Raw genomic sequence first — 12,179 nt, forward strand, 5'->3', positions numbered from 1 at the left:
GGGCAAGGAGATCACCTGTTTCGTGAAGATCTACCCCGAGTGAGGCTAGTCCTTCGTGGATGTAAGCCATTATGGAATAGACAGTGTTGCTTCTCTGTGGACCCTTCATGGGTTGAGCCTTCCATGGACTCGCGCGGCCGTTACCCTCCATGGGTTGAAATCTCCATCAACGTGGGCGTACGATAGCACCACCTATCAGAACCACGCCAAAAATTGCCATGTCAACCTTTGCGTTTGATCTTCCTATCCCTACCCTTTATTTACATGTGCATGCCATTACTTTCCGATGATATACTCTTAGACTTGCATGTCTATGGTGTGCTTGACTTACAATAATTGCTAAAACTCACCCACAACTAAAATTGGGAAAAAGCTAAGTTTTTTATTTGGTCAAGTAGTTTAATCCCCCCTTTAGACATACTTCAGATCCTATAGATGGGTACGAGGCACATAAATGTTACACCATAGCAGTAACCCAACCTTTGTGATGGGAGATCCGTGAATTAGGACCTGGAAACAACAAGCTATTGTTTAACCAAGGAGAGTAACAAATGGCCGCCTCTAGGTGAATATGCAAAACTCTCAAAGTTGTAAGGCAGGTTGGCAACATGGCTTAATGTGGTTATATTGACTATTATAGCAAAGATGTTGTCCTATAGAGCAGTCTTGAAAGAATGCACCTATACGAACTCCAATTGTAAATGTTATAGTCTATGAGACTTGGACGATCTCTAGTAAGCTCACGAAGAAACCAGTGATTACTACATATATGCTCCAACGAGAGGGTAGCCTACTCGCAACCACCTACTAATTAAAACTCTAAATGAAATCCGTTCACACAAAACTACCAATTCAAGGCATAGTCCTTTGCTAAGTTGTATGGATGTAGTTTGAAGTTCTATGCAGTAGTTCAACTTATCAGTCTCTGTTGAAACACCGGGATATTAAACAAGTGGTGAGAAAAGAAAATCTCTAAATGAGCATTAGAGACCCCGTGGGGATTGTTAGAATAAATGGGCTTGGCCGAGTAACAAATTCTGAAATCTTAAACGAGCGTGTGAATAAAATGGCAAGCGTTGGTGCTAAAGTTTAGTCATACCGCTAGTTGAGGAAGCGTTGGATCTTTTTATACAGTGGGTTCTCTCCACCACTCTAAGTGATGTGTTAAGAAGAGAAAGAAAACACCACACACGCGTGCTCGCTCGTCTCGCCTAGCCGGGGCTAGGGCGACGCTTACGTGCAACATGCGCGTGAATGGTCCGCCGAAATCCAGTTTGTTGCCTTGTAGGGGCGAAACTTCCTTTTGTCGTTTTTTAATGTCTTGACAGAGAAGTTAATTTGTTTCCTTGTCCGGTAAGTTTGACTTGGAAACGGAGTCGTTTTGAGATCGTGATCGCGACACGTACCGCACATGGTCCTTCTATATATACCGCTTATGGTTTTGCCTCATCTCGCAACTTATGTCGTCATCATAGTCTACTCCATCCCAAACGTAGGCGCATCGGCATGCGGGAAAAGCAGGTCACTAGAACCGTTCGTCCTTGCAATCCTTCATCGGGAGAGGACAAATTAGGTTTTTGGGAAGCGCTTTGCGTGACTATTCAAGGTCTTCCTTTCAAAAAAGGTGGTGCGACTTATCGCCGTCAACAACAAATTATTGACGATATCATTATTAACACCGTCGCTCCTACAACAATTAGCTAAAGATGTTCTTAACATGACAATTTTTTGGTTCTAACCTAAAAGCGTGACAAAATATAGATCTGACCTCAGATTCAAAAAAATTCAAATCTAACCTCTTTGGCTGACGCCAACATCCGTGGCGTTTGGGTTGCATGGGAGATGCCAGGAACCCTGACATTTGGGTTGGGCCTGCTCAATCCTCCACCGTTGTTGCCCCGCTGACGTGGTAAAGGGCCAGACGTCAGGCACCCTGACGCCTCGTATCCATGCCCAAACGCCACACACCGTGGCGGCTGGCCGAGTTAAGTCAGCCAGCCGCGCGGGCCTGCCCCACCCGGTGCATCTTTGTTCCTCTCAGCCCTCGGACCTCACCTCCCCTGGTCTACTCCCTCCTCCACCAAAGTGTGTGGATCCAAGCCCCCAATCATCCTTGAGGTAATCTCCCCCAATCCCTCTAATTTTTTTTGCTTTAACATCTTATTTTCGGAGTATTTGTGAAGAACGGGTGATGTTAGATAAGTAGATTATTTCTTAGTTTTAGGGATTTATTTGTAGTTGTTGGATTATATAGGTTTGTTCAATATGTTGGTGTACTATTTTGGCCTTTGGGGCATTTTGTTGAATATGTCAGTATATGATGTGTTGTGGATTTTGTTTAATAATTTAGTGTTGATATGATGTGGGCATAATGGATTGATTTTAGGCAACCAAAATTTGTCGTTGATGTGCTTAATTCATTATTGTTGTTTTTAGATGGGGAGACTTGCTAATGTTCATTATATGGATAAGGAGGCATTTTTTGAATAACAATGCCGATGGGGATGAGGAAGCCATTGTTTTTGATACAAGCCCTAGCTATGATGAGCTTGTTGCAAAAGTGAGACATGTCTTAAAGTGGATGGACCTCAATGATGGTGTTAAGTTAATAGGAAGGTATGATGCTGGAGTTGGAGTCAAATCTCGCTTGAAAAGTACGCCTATCACCTCTGACTTGCATTGGGACGTGTACAAGGAACAAGTTGACAAATCAGATGACAAGTCAATTGAATTGTTTGCCACGAAGGTTGAACCACCTCGGGCTGAAGTTGACTTGAACTGGCTTGTCTCTTCCCCAATGACCGAGAGGACAAGTGTGTCTTTTGTTGAGCAAAGGATTATGATTGATGCCTCCAATGCTTATATCCAACCACCAACTAGAAAATAAAGTGATGTTGAATTGCATGCCCCTAATGCTTGTAGCCCGCCACCAACCAGCCAAGCAAATGAAGTTGATGTGATTGCTAGTGAGGAGTAATTCAAAAGGATGGTGATGTTGATGTTGATGGTGATTTCGATGATGTAGAGGATGCGTACATAGCACAAAAGGAGATGGACCGTGAGTTACCTTTTAGGCGTCTATATGGGTATGACTCAAATGACGAAGGTCCTTGGGAAGAATTGGACGAGGGTGGATTCATGAAGGAGGAAAACCAAATTCACTTTGAGTTGACCGGCTTGGAAAAAAGAACTCATTTATTTCGAGATCCCAGCCTTGCCCATTAAGCCGTAGTTGATGGTTACATGAGGAAGACGAAGATTGAGCCAACACCTTGCCATGATCCAAGGGAACCAATGGATGAGGATGAGGACGAGAATGCTTATTTGAAGAAAGGAGTGAAGTTCCCAACTTTGGCTGCCATGAAGGTTTGGTTGTCTGACTATGCCGTTCGGAACCAGAGGCCATTTTATGTTGAGCACTCCGACATAAATTTGCGGTTCACCGTGAAGTGTGAGAAAGCAGATGAAGGATGCCCATGGAAGGTTCGTGCAAGAGAGTTAGAAGAAACTATAGAATGGGTGTTAATAAGTTGTGTTCCCACTCATTTTTGCAGACGACCAAAGAAACGTGATCGTAAGACACACCGTCAGCTCACGTCTGAGTACCTGGGATACAAATTTATGAGAGACATAGCTGTTGATCCCACTATCAAAGTGAGGTTTCTCATGAGGACGGCGAAAAAACTATATGGTTATGCACCGAAGTATGGGAAGGCATGGAGGGCCAAGGCAAATGCTATTAAGACGATGTATGGTGGTTACGAAGAAGCATACAACCGTCTCCCCAAATTGTTGGAAGCGGTTGCACATAGGAACCCGGTCATGTATCATGTCGTCGATGATGACCACGTAGTGTTCCATCGTGCTTTCTAGTGTTTTTTTAGTGTAAGACAGTAGGATAAAATCCTATTGCATGTATATATAAAGCCAATAGTTACACATGTACATGATGGGAGGGGGGTGTGAGGTGGGCAGGGTGGAGTTACATATTATGTGGTATCAGCCAGGGTTGCCACAATGTTGTCTATGGTTTGCACCTTGCTAGTAGGCACACGGTGTCTAAGATTGGAGAAGTCTAATACAAATCTACGTCGCCAGGACCCCAGAGATGGAGTTATTTGCTCAAAGCACTTGTTATTTCTTTCCTTCCATAGACTCCAGGCCGCTACTAGAAAAATATCCATGAACATGCCCCTGGGGTGTTCTGTCCTCTGATGTTGCAACTTCTCTAGCCTATGTCGTTGTTCTGACCATTTGATGTTTAGCATATCCCAACAGCGTTGGCTAAAGTTGCATTCGAAGAAGAGATGTTCATGTTGGAAATATGCCCTAGAGGCAATAATAAATTAGTTATTATTATATTTCTTAGTTCATGATAATCGTTTATTATCCATGCTATAATTGTATTGATTGGAAACACAATACTTGTGTGGATACATAGACAAAACACTATCCCTAGTAAGCCTCTAGTTGACTAGCTCGTTGATCAAAGGTGGTCAAGGTTTCCTGACCATAGGCAAGTGTTGTCACTTGATAACGGGATCACATCATTAGGAGAATCATGTGATGGACTAGACCCAAACTAATAGACGTAGCATGTTGATCGTGTCATTTTGTTGCTACTGTTTTCTGCGTGTCAAGTATTTGTTCCTATGACCATGAGATCATATAACTCACGGACACCGGAGGAATGCTTTGTGTGTATCAAACGTCGCAACGTAACTGGGTGACTATAAAGTTGCTCTACAGGTATCTCCGAAGGTGTTCGTTGAGTTAGTATAGATCGAGACTGGGATTTGTCACTCCGTGTGACGGAGAGGTATCTCGGGGCCCACTCGGTAATACAACATCACACACAAGCCTTGCAAGCAATGTAACTTAATGTAAGTTGCGGGATCTTATATTACGGAACGAGTAAAGAGACTTGCCGATAAACGAGATTGAAATAGGTATGCGGATACTAACGATCGAATCTCGGGCAAGTAACATACCGAAGGACAAAGGGAATGACATACGGGGTTATATGAATCCTTGGCACTGAGGTTCAAACGATAAGATCTTCGTAGAATATGTAGGATCCAATATGGGCATCCAGGTCCCGCTATTGGATATTGACCGAGGAGTCTCTCGGGTCATGTCTACATAGTTCTCGAACCCGCAGGGTCTGCACACTTAAGGTTCGACGTTGTTTTATGCGTATTTGAGTTATATGGTTGGTTACCGAATGTTGTTCGGAGTCCCGGATGAGATCACGGACGTCACGAGGGTTTCCGGAATGGTCCGGAAACGAAGATTGATATATAGGATGACCTCATTTGGTTACCGGAAGGTTTTCGTGCATTACCGGAAAAGTTTCGGGCTCATCGGTAGTGTACCGGGAGTGCCGGGAGGGGTGCCGGGGACCATCGGGAGGGGTGTCACGCCCCAAGGGGTCTCATGGGCTATGGGAAGAGATAAACCAGCCCCTAGTGGGCTGGAATAAGTTCCCACTAAGGCCCATAAGGTTTGAGAAGGAAAAAACACAAGGTGGAAAGAGTTTTCCAAGTGGGAAGGTGGAATCCTACTCCAAGTAGGATTGGAGTAGGACTCCTCCACCTCCAATTTCGGCCAACCCTTGAGGGTTTGAGGCTGCCTCTTCCCTCCCCTCCCTCCTATATATACTGAGGTATTAGGGCTGATTTGAGACAACTTTTGCCACGGCAGTCCGACCACATACCTCCACGGTTTTTCCTCTAGATCGCGTTTCTGCGGAGCTCGGGCGAAGCCCTGCTGAGACAAGGTCATCACCAACCTCCGGAGCGCCGTCACGCTGCCGGAGAACTTTTCTACCTCTCCGTCTCTCTTGCTGGATCAAGAAGGCCGAGATCATCGTCGAGCTGTACGTGTGCTGAATGCGGAGGTGCCGTCCGTTTGGCACTAGATCGTGGGACGGATCGCGGGACGGTTCGCGGGATTGTTCGCGGGGCGGATCGAGGGACGTGAGGACGTTCCACTACATCAACCACATTCACTAACGCTTCTGCTGTACGATCTACAAGGGTACGTAGATCACTCATCCCCTCTCGTAGATGGACATCACCATGATAGGTCTTCGTGCGCGTAGGAAAATTTTTGTTTCCCATGCGACGTTCCCCAACAGTGGCATCATGAGCTAGGTTCATGCGTAGATGTCTTCTCGAGTAGAACACAAAAGTTTTTGTGGGCGGTGATGTGCGCTTTGCTGCCCTCCTTAGTCTTTTCTTGATTCCGCGGTATTGTTGGATTGAAGCGGCTTGGACCGACATTACTCGTACGCTTACGAGAGACTGGTTTCATCGTTACGAGTACCCCCCTTTGCTCAAAGATGACTGGCAAGTGTCGGTTTCTCCAACTTTAGTTGAATCGGATTTGACCGAGGAGGTCCTTGGATGAGGTTAAATAGCAACTCATATATCTCCGTTGTGGTGTTTGCGTAAGTAAGATGCGATCCTACTAGATACCCTTGGTCACCACGTAAAACATGCAACAACAAAATTAGAGGACGTCTAACTTGTTTTTGCAGGGTATGCTTGTGATGTGATATGACCAACGATGTGATGTGATATATTGGATGTATGAGATGATCATGTTGTAATAGAAATATCGACTTGCACGTCAATGGTACGGCAACCGGCAGACCATAGGGTTGTCTTTATACTAACATTTGTGCTTGCAGATGCGTTTACTATTTTGCTAGGATGTAGCTTTAGTAGTAATAGCATGAGTAGCACGACAACCCCGATGGCAACACATTGATGGATGATCATGGTGTGGCGCCGGTGAAAAGAAGATCGTGCCAGGTGCTTTGGTGATGGAGATCAAGAAGCACGTGATGATGGCCATATCATGTCACTTATGAATTGCATGTGATGTTAATCCTTTTATGCACCTTATTTTGCTTAGAACGACGATAGCATTATGAGGTGATCTCTCACTAAAATTTCAAGACGAAATTGTGTTCTCCCCGACTGTGCACCGTTGCTACAGTTCGTCGTTTCGAGACACCACGTGATGATCGGGTGTGATAGACTCAACGTTCACATACAACGGGTGCAAAACAGTTGTGCACGCGGAACACTCGGGTTAAGCTTGACGAGCCTAGCATGTGCAGACATGGCCTCGGAACACATGAGACCGAAAGGTCGAGCATGAATCGTATAGTTGATATGATTAGCATAGAGATGGTTACCACTGAAACTATTCTCGACTCACGTGATGATCGGACTTGAGATAGTGGATTTGGATCATGTACCACTCAAATGACTAGAGAGATGTACTTTTTGAGTGGGAGTTCTTAAGTAATATGATTAATTGAACTAAATTGTCATGAACATAGTCTAATGGTCTTTACGAATTACGATGTAGCTTGCGCTATAGCTCTACTGTTTTTATATGTTCCTAGAGAAAATTTAGTTGAAAGTTGATAGTAGCAAACTTTGCAGACTAAGTCTGTAAAACCGAGGATTGTCCTCGTTGCTGCACAGAAGGCTTATGTCCTTAATGCACCACTCGGTGTGCTGCACCTCGAGCGTCGTCTGTGGATGCTGTGAACATCCGACATACACGTTTCTGATGACTACACGATAGTTCAGTACAAAAATACTTAATGGCTTAGATGCAAGGCACCGAAAACGTTGTAAAACGTCACGGAACATAAGTGATGTTCTGAAGAGATGAAATTGTGATTTCATGCTTGTGCCCTTGTTAAAGAGGTACGAGACCTCCGACAAGATTCTTTGTCCACAAAGTAAAGGAGAAAGGCTCAATCGTTGAGCATGTGCTCAGATTGTCTGAGTACGACAATCGCTTGAATCAAGTGGGAGTTAATCTTCCAGATGAGATAGTGATAGTTCTCCAAAGTCACTGCCACCAAGTTGTGAGAGCTTCGTGATGAACTATAACATATCAAGGATACACACAATGATCCTTGAGCGATTCGCGATGTTTGACACTGCGAAAGTAGAAATCAAGAAGGAGCATCAATAGTTGATGGTTTGTAAAACCACTAAGTTTCAAGAAAGGCAAGGGCTAGAAGGGATACTTCGTGAAACGGCAAAACAGTTGCTGCACTAATGAAGAGACCCAAGATTAAACCCAAACCCGAGACTAAGTGCTTCTGTAATGAGGGGAACAATCACTGAGGCGGAGCAACTCAAGATACTTGGTAGATAAGAAGGCTGGCAAAAGTCGAAAGAAGTGTATTTGATATACATGATGTTGATGTGTACTTTACTAGTACTCCTAGTAGCACGAGGGTATTGGATACCGGTTCGGTTGCTAAGTGATTAGTGACGCGAAATGAAAGCTACGGCATAAACGGAGACTAGCTAAAGGCGAGGTGACGATACGTGTTGGAAGTGTTTCCAAGATTGATATGATCAAACGTCGCACGCTCCCTCTACCATCGGGATTGGTGTTAAACCTAAATAATTGTTATTTGGTGCTTGCGTTAAGCATGAACATGATTGGATCGTGTTTATTGCAATACGATTATTCATTTAAAGAGAATAATGGTTACTCTATTTTCTTGAATAATCACCTTCAATGGTTTATTGAATCTCAATCGTAGTGTTACACATGTTCATGATATTGGTGCCAAAAGATACGAGTTGATGATGATAGTACCACTTACTTGTGGCATTGCCGCTTGAGTCATGTTAGTATAAATTGCATGAAGAGGCTCCATGCTGATGTATCTTTGTACTCACCTGATTTCGAATCACTAGTGACATGCGAATCATACCACATGAGCAAGGCCTTGTTTTCATTGAGATGAAATAAGATAGTAACTTGTTGGAAGTGATACATTTTGATGTATGCAGTCCAATGGGTGCTGAGGCACGCAGTGGATATCATTATGTTCTTACTTCACTGACGATTTGAGTAGATACAGGAGTATTTACTTAATGAATCACAAGTCTAAAATTTTGAAAAGTTCAATTCCGTTTCAGAGTGAAGTTCGTCGTAACAAGAGGATAAACTGTCTACGATATGATCATGGAAATGAATATCTGAGTTACGAGTTTTGGTACACAGTTAAGACAACGTGGAAATTGTTTCGCAGTTCATGCCACCTGGAACATCATAGTGTGATGATGTGTCTGAACGTCATAGCCACGCACTATTTGGTATGGTGCATACTATGATGTCTCTTATCGAATTACCACTATCGTTTATGGGTTATGCATTAGAGACAACCGCACTCACTTTAAATAGGGCACCGCGTATTTCCGTTGAGATGACACAGTATAGACTGAGGTTTAGAGAAATTTAAACTGTCGTTTCTTGAAAGTTTGGGGTTTCGACACTTATGTGAAAAAGTTTCAGTCTGATAAACTCGAACCCAAAGCGGATAAATGCATCTTCATAGGATATCCAAAACAGTTGGGTACATCTCCTATCTCAGATCCGAAAGCAAAGTGTTTGTTTCTAGAAACGGATCCTTTCTCGAGGAAAGGTTTCTCTCGAAAGAATTGAGTGGGAGGGTAGTAGAACTTTATGAGGTTATTGAACCATCACTTCAACCAGTGTGTAGCAGGGCGCAGGAAGTTGTTCATGTGGCGCCTACACCAATTGAAGTGGAAGCTGATGATGATGATCATTGAGCTTCAAATCAAGTTACTACAAACCTCGTAGGTCGACAAGGTCGCGTACTGCTGCAGAGTAGTACGATAACCCTGTCTTGGAGGTCATGTTGTTGAGCAACAGTGAACCTACGAGTTATGGAGAAAGCGATGGTGGGCCCAGATTCTGACAAATGGCTGGAAGCCATGAAATCCGAGAGAGGATCCATGTGTGAAAACAAAGTGTAGACTTTGGTAGAACTACTTGATGGTCATAGGACTATTGAGTAAAAATGGATCTTTAAAAGAAGACAGACGATGATGGTGATAAGTCACTATTAAGAAAAGCTCGACTTGTCGCAAAGATGTTTTCGATAAGATCAAACAGTTGACTATGATGAGACTTTCTCACTCGTAGCGATGCTAAAAGTCTGTTAGAATTATGTTAGTTGTTGATGCATTATTTATGAAATATTGCACGTAGGTTCACTGTTGCTCTCGCCGTGCCCATCCTTGTTCTATAGGTGTTAAACATGAGGGTCTCCTTGCTGGCATGTGTCTCAACCACGAACCCTTCATCAGTTTTGAGCGTGGCCACATAGTTCCGCAGATATCGTTTAGTTGCCACCGTTTGAAAAAACTTGGTATTTTCATCTCCAAACTTGATCCATCTGATCGAGCATCTCTTGCGCCAGTAGTCTTTTTTGGTATTGTAGCAACCTGAGAAGGTGATTTTTGAGGATGCGCCGGAAGTTTCGTTCTGGTGTGGTGAGAGTACGTCGGTCTTCGAGGGCATCTAACTCCAGTAATGCCTTGTTGGTGTTGATGGTTGCTACCTTTAGGCAGGAGATACTGCTGCTCCATCTTTTTAGCGCAAAGCGTACTGCTTTAAGTTTCTGACAGATCATCGCCGCTGCATTGCTATTCCTACCATGTTTGATGGGTTTATTCCATGCTTGTGAAACCGTGTCCATAAACCCTGGGTGGGCAATCCAGTATGTTTCAAAGCGGAAGATTTTGTTGCGTGGAATGTTGGATTGGATTTCTACCGAACAGGGAATATGATATGATACAGGCCGTGCCAAGGGACGAACCAAAGTGTTGGGAAAGGAGGTGGTCCAATTCAGAGAGGTAAAAGAACCAGTCGAGCTGTTCAAGAAGGGGGTTTTGCTGCATATTCGACCATGTATATGCTCGGCCTTTGATTGGGATCTCCGTTAACATCTGCTCACTGATGAGTTCGTTAAACGTAAACATGTCTTGAATGTCCCCTCCGGGTAGATTGCGGTTTGTTGGGGCCCTAATGTAGTTGAAATCCCCTAAAATCAACCAGTCCTCGGTCGCCACAATATCAAGATCAAAGAGCCAAGTGGTGAAACGAACCCGTTGTTCTCCTTGGCAGGGGCCATATATGTTCAAGAGCTTCCAGGTATGCATTGTTTGCGTTGATGAGAACTGGACCCCTAGCGCGAAATCCTCTTCTACAAACGTAGCTCCTACGAACATAGAGTTGTTCCAAATCGTGACTAGCCCACCATAGGCCCCTCGGGAAGGAATATATGCAAATTTGTCAAATTGTTTGGGACACAATGTATGTAAGGCATTTTCATCAAACGAGGGCATTTTCATTTCTTGTAAATAAATGATAGAGCAGTTGCTGTCACGAATAGCATTCGATAGGGCTAGATGTTTTTTGGGCGAATTAAGACCACGAATGTTCCAACATAAGACATTCCAACTATGCAAAAGCACCATAAAGATTAAAGAGGTGGTAGATCAGGCACAAGTTCAAGCTTGGCCATCTGCAGGGCCTGGATCTTCTCGAAGGAGCTCCTTAGCTACAAGCTCTGCTTCAGGTATGGCACATAGCTGTGTCCCAATGGCTTGCATGGTGTTGATGCCAGTAGGAGGGGGAACCGCAAGTGTCAGGGCAAGGTCATCTTCCTGCAGTGCAATATTAGGAATGTGTGGAAGCATTTAAGCATTGTCGTCCGGTCTTGTCTGTAGATGGCACCTTCTTGACCGACAAATACAATGGCACACTAATGGTAGCAATGGCCCACTCGTCGAACGACAATGTGCTGCCAGTTGCATTTGCTTTGGTGCCTTTGAGCACCAAGACAACCGGGAGTGGTTCATGGGTCATGTGAGGCACAAGGTGATTGTTGATAGGGAGGTATGCATCATATCGGATCGGCACCATGGCATACTCAAGGTAGTGGACATTGTTATTCCAGGCTTTCCAAAGCTTCACCACAAATGGTGCATGAGGCATTTCGTGGCCAACTTTTACCGAGCATGTAAGAGCAAGGAGTTCAGTAAAGACCTTACCCATGTATGTGTGGCCTTCACTACCCTAGATTTTGATGCTCGGTACAACAAACCGTTTGCATCGGTGGATGTCGGGGGAAAGAATTCTTAACCAGGAATTTCAGCGAGAAGCACAAGTGGGCACGTGCTCATGATGATGGAGGAAGGCGGTATGGCGACATGAAGAGAAACTTGGTTGAATGTTTCAACAACGTGCTCAAGGGTGCCCGTTCATTACCGGTGACAACAATAGTGGAGTATACCTTCTTCAAGCTTATTGAGTACTTT

This window comes from Hordeum vulgare, chromosome 3H (genome assembly GCF_904849725.1).
Source record: "Hordeum vulgare subsp. vulgare chromosome 3H, MorexV3_pseudomolecules_assembly, whole genome shotgun sequence".
NCBI lineage: Eukaryota > Viridiplantae > Streptophyta > Magnoliopsida > Poales > Poaceae > Hordeum > Hordeum vulgare.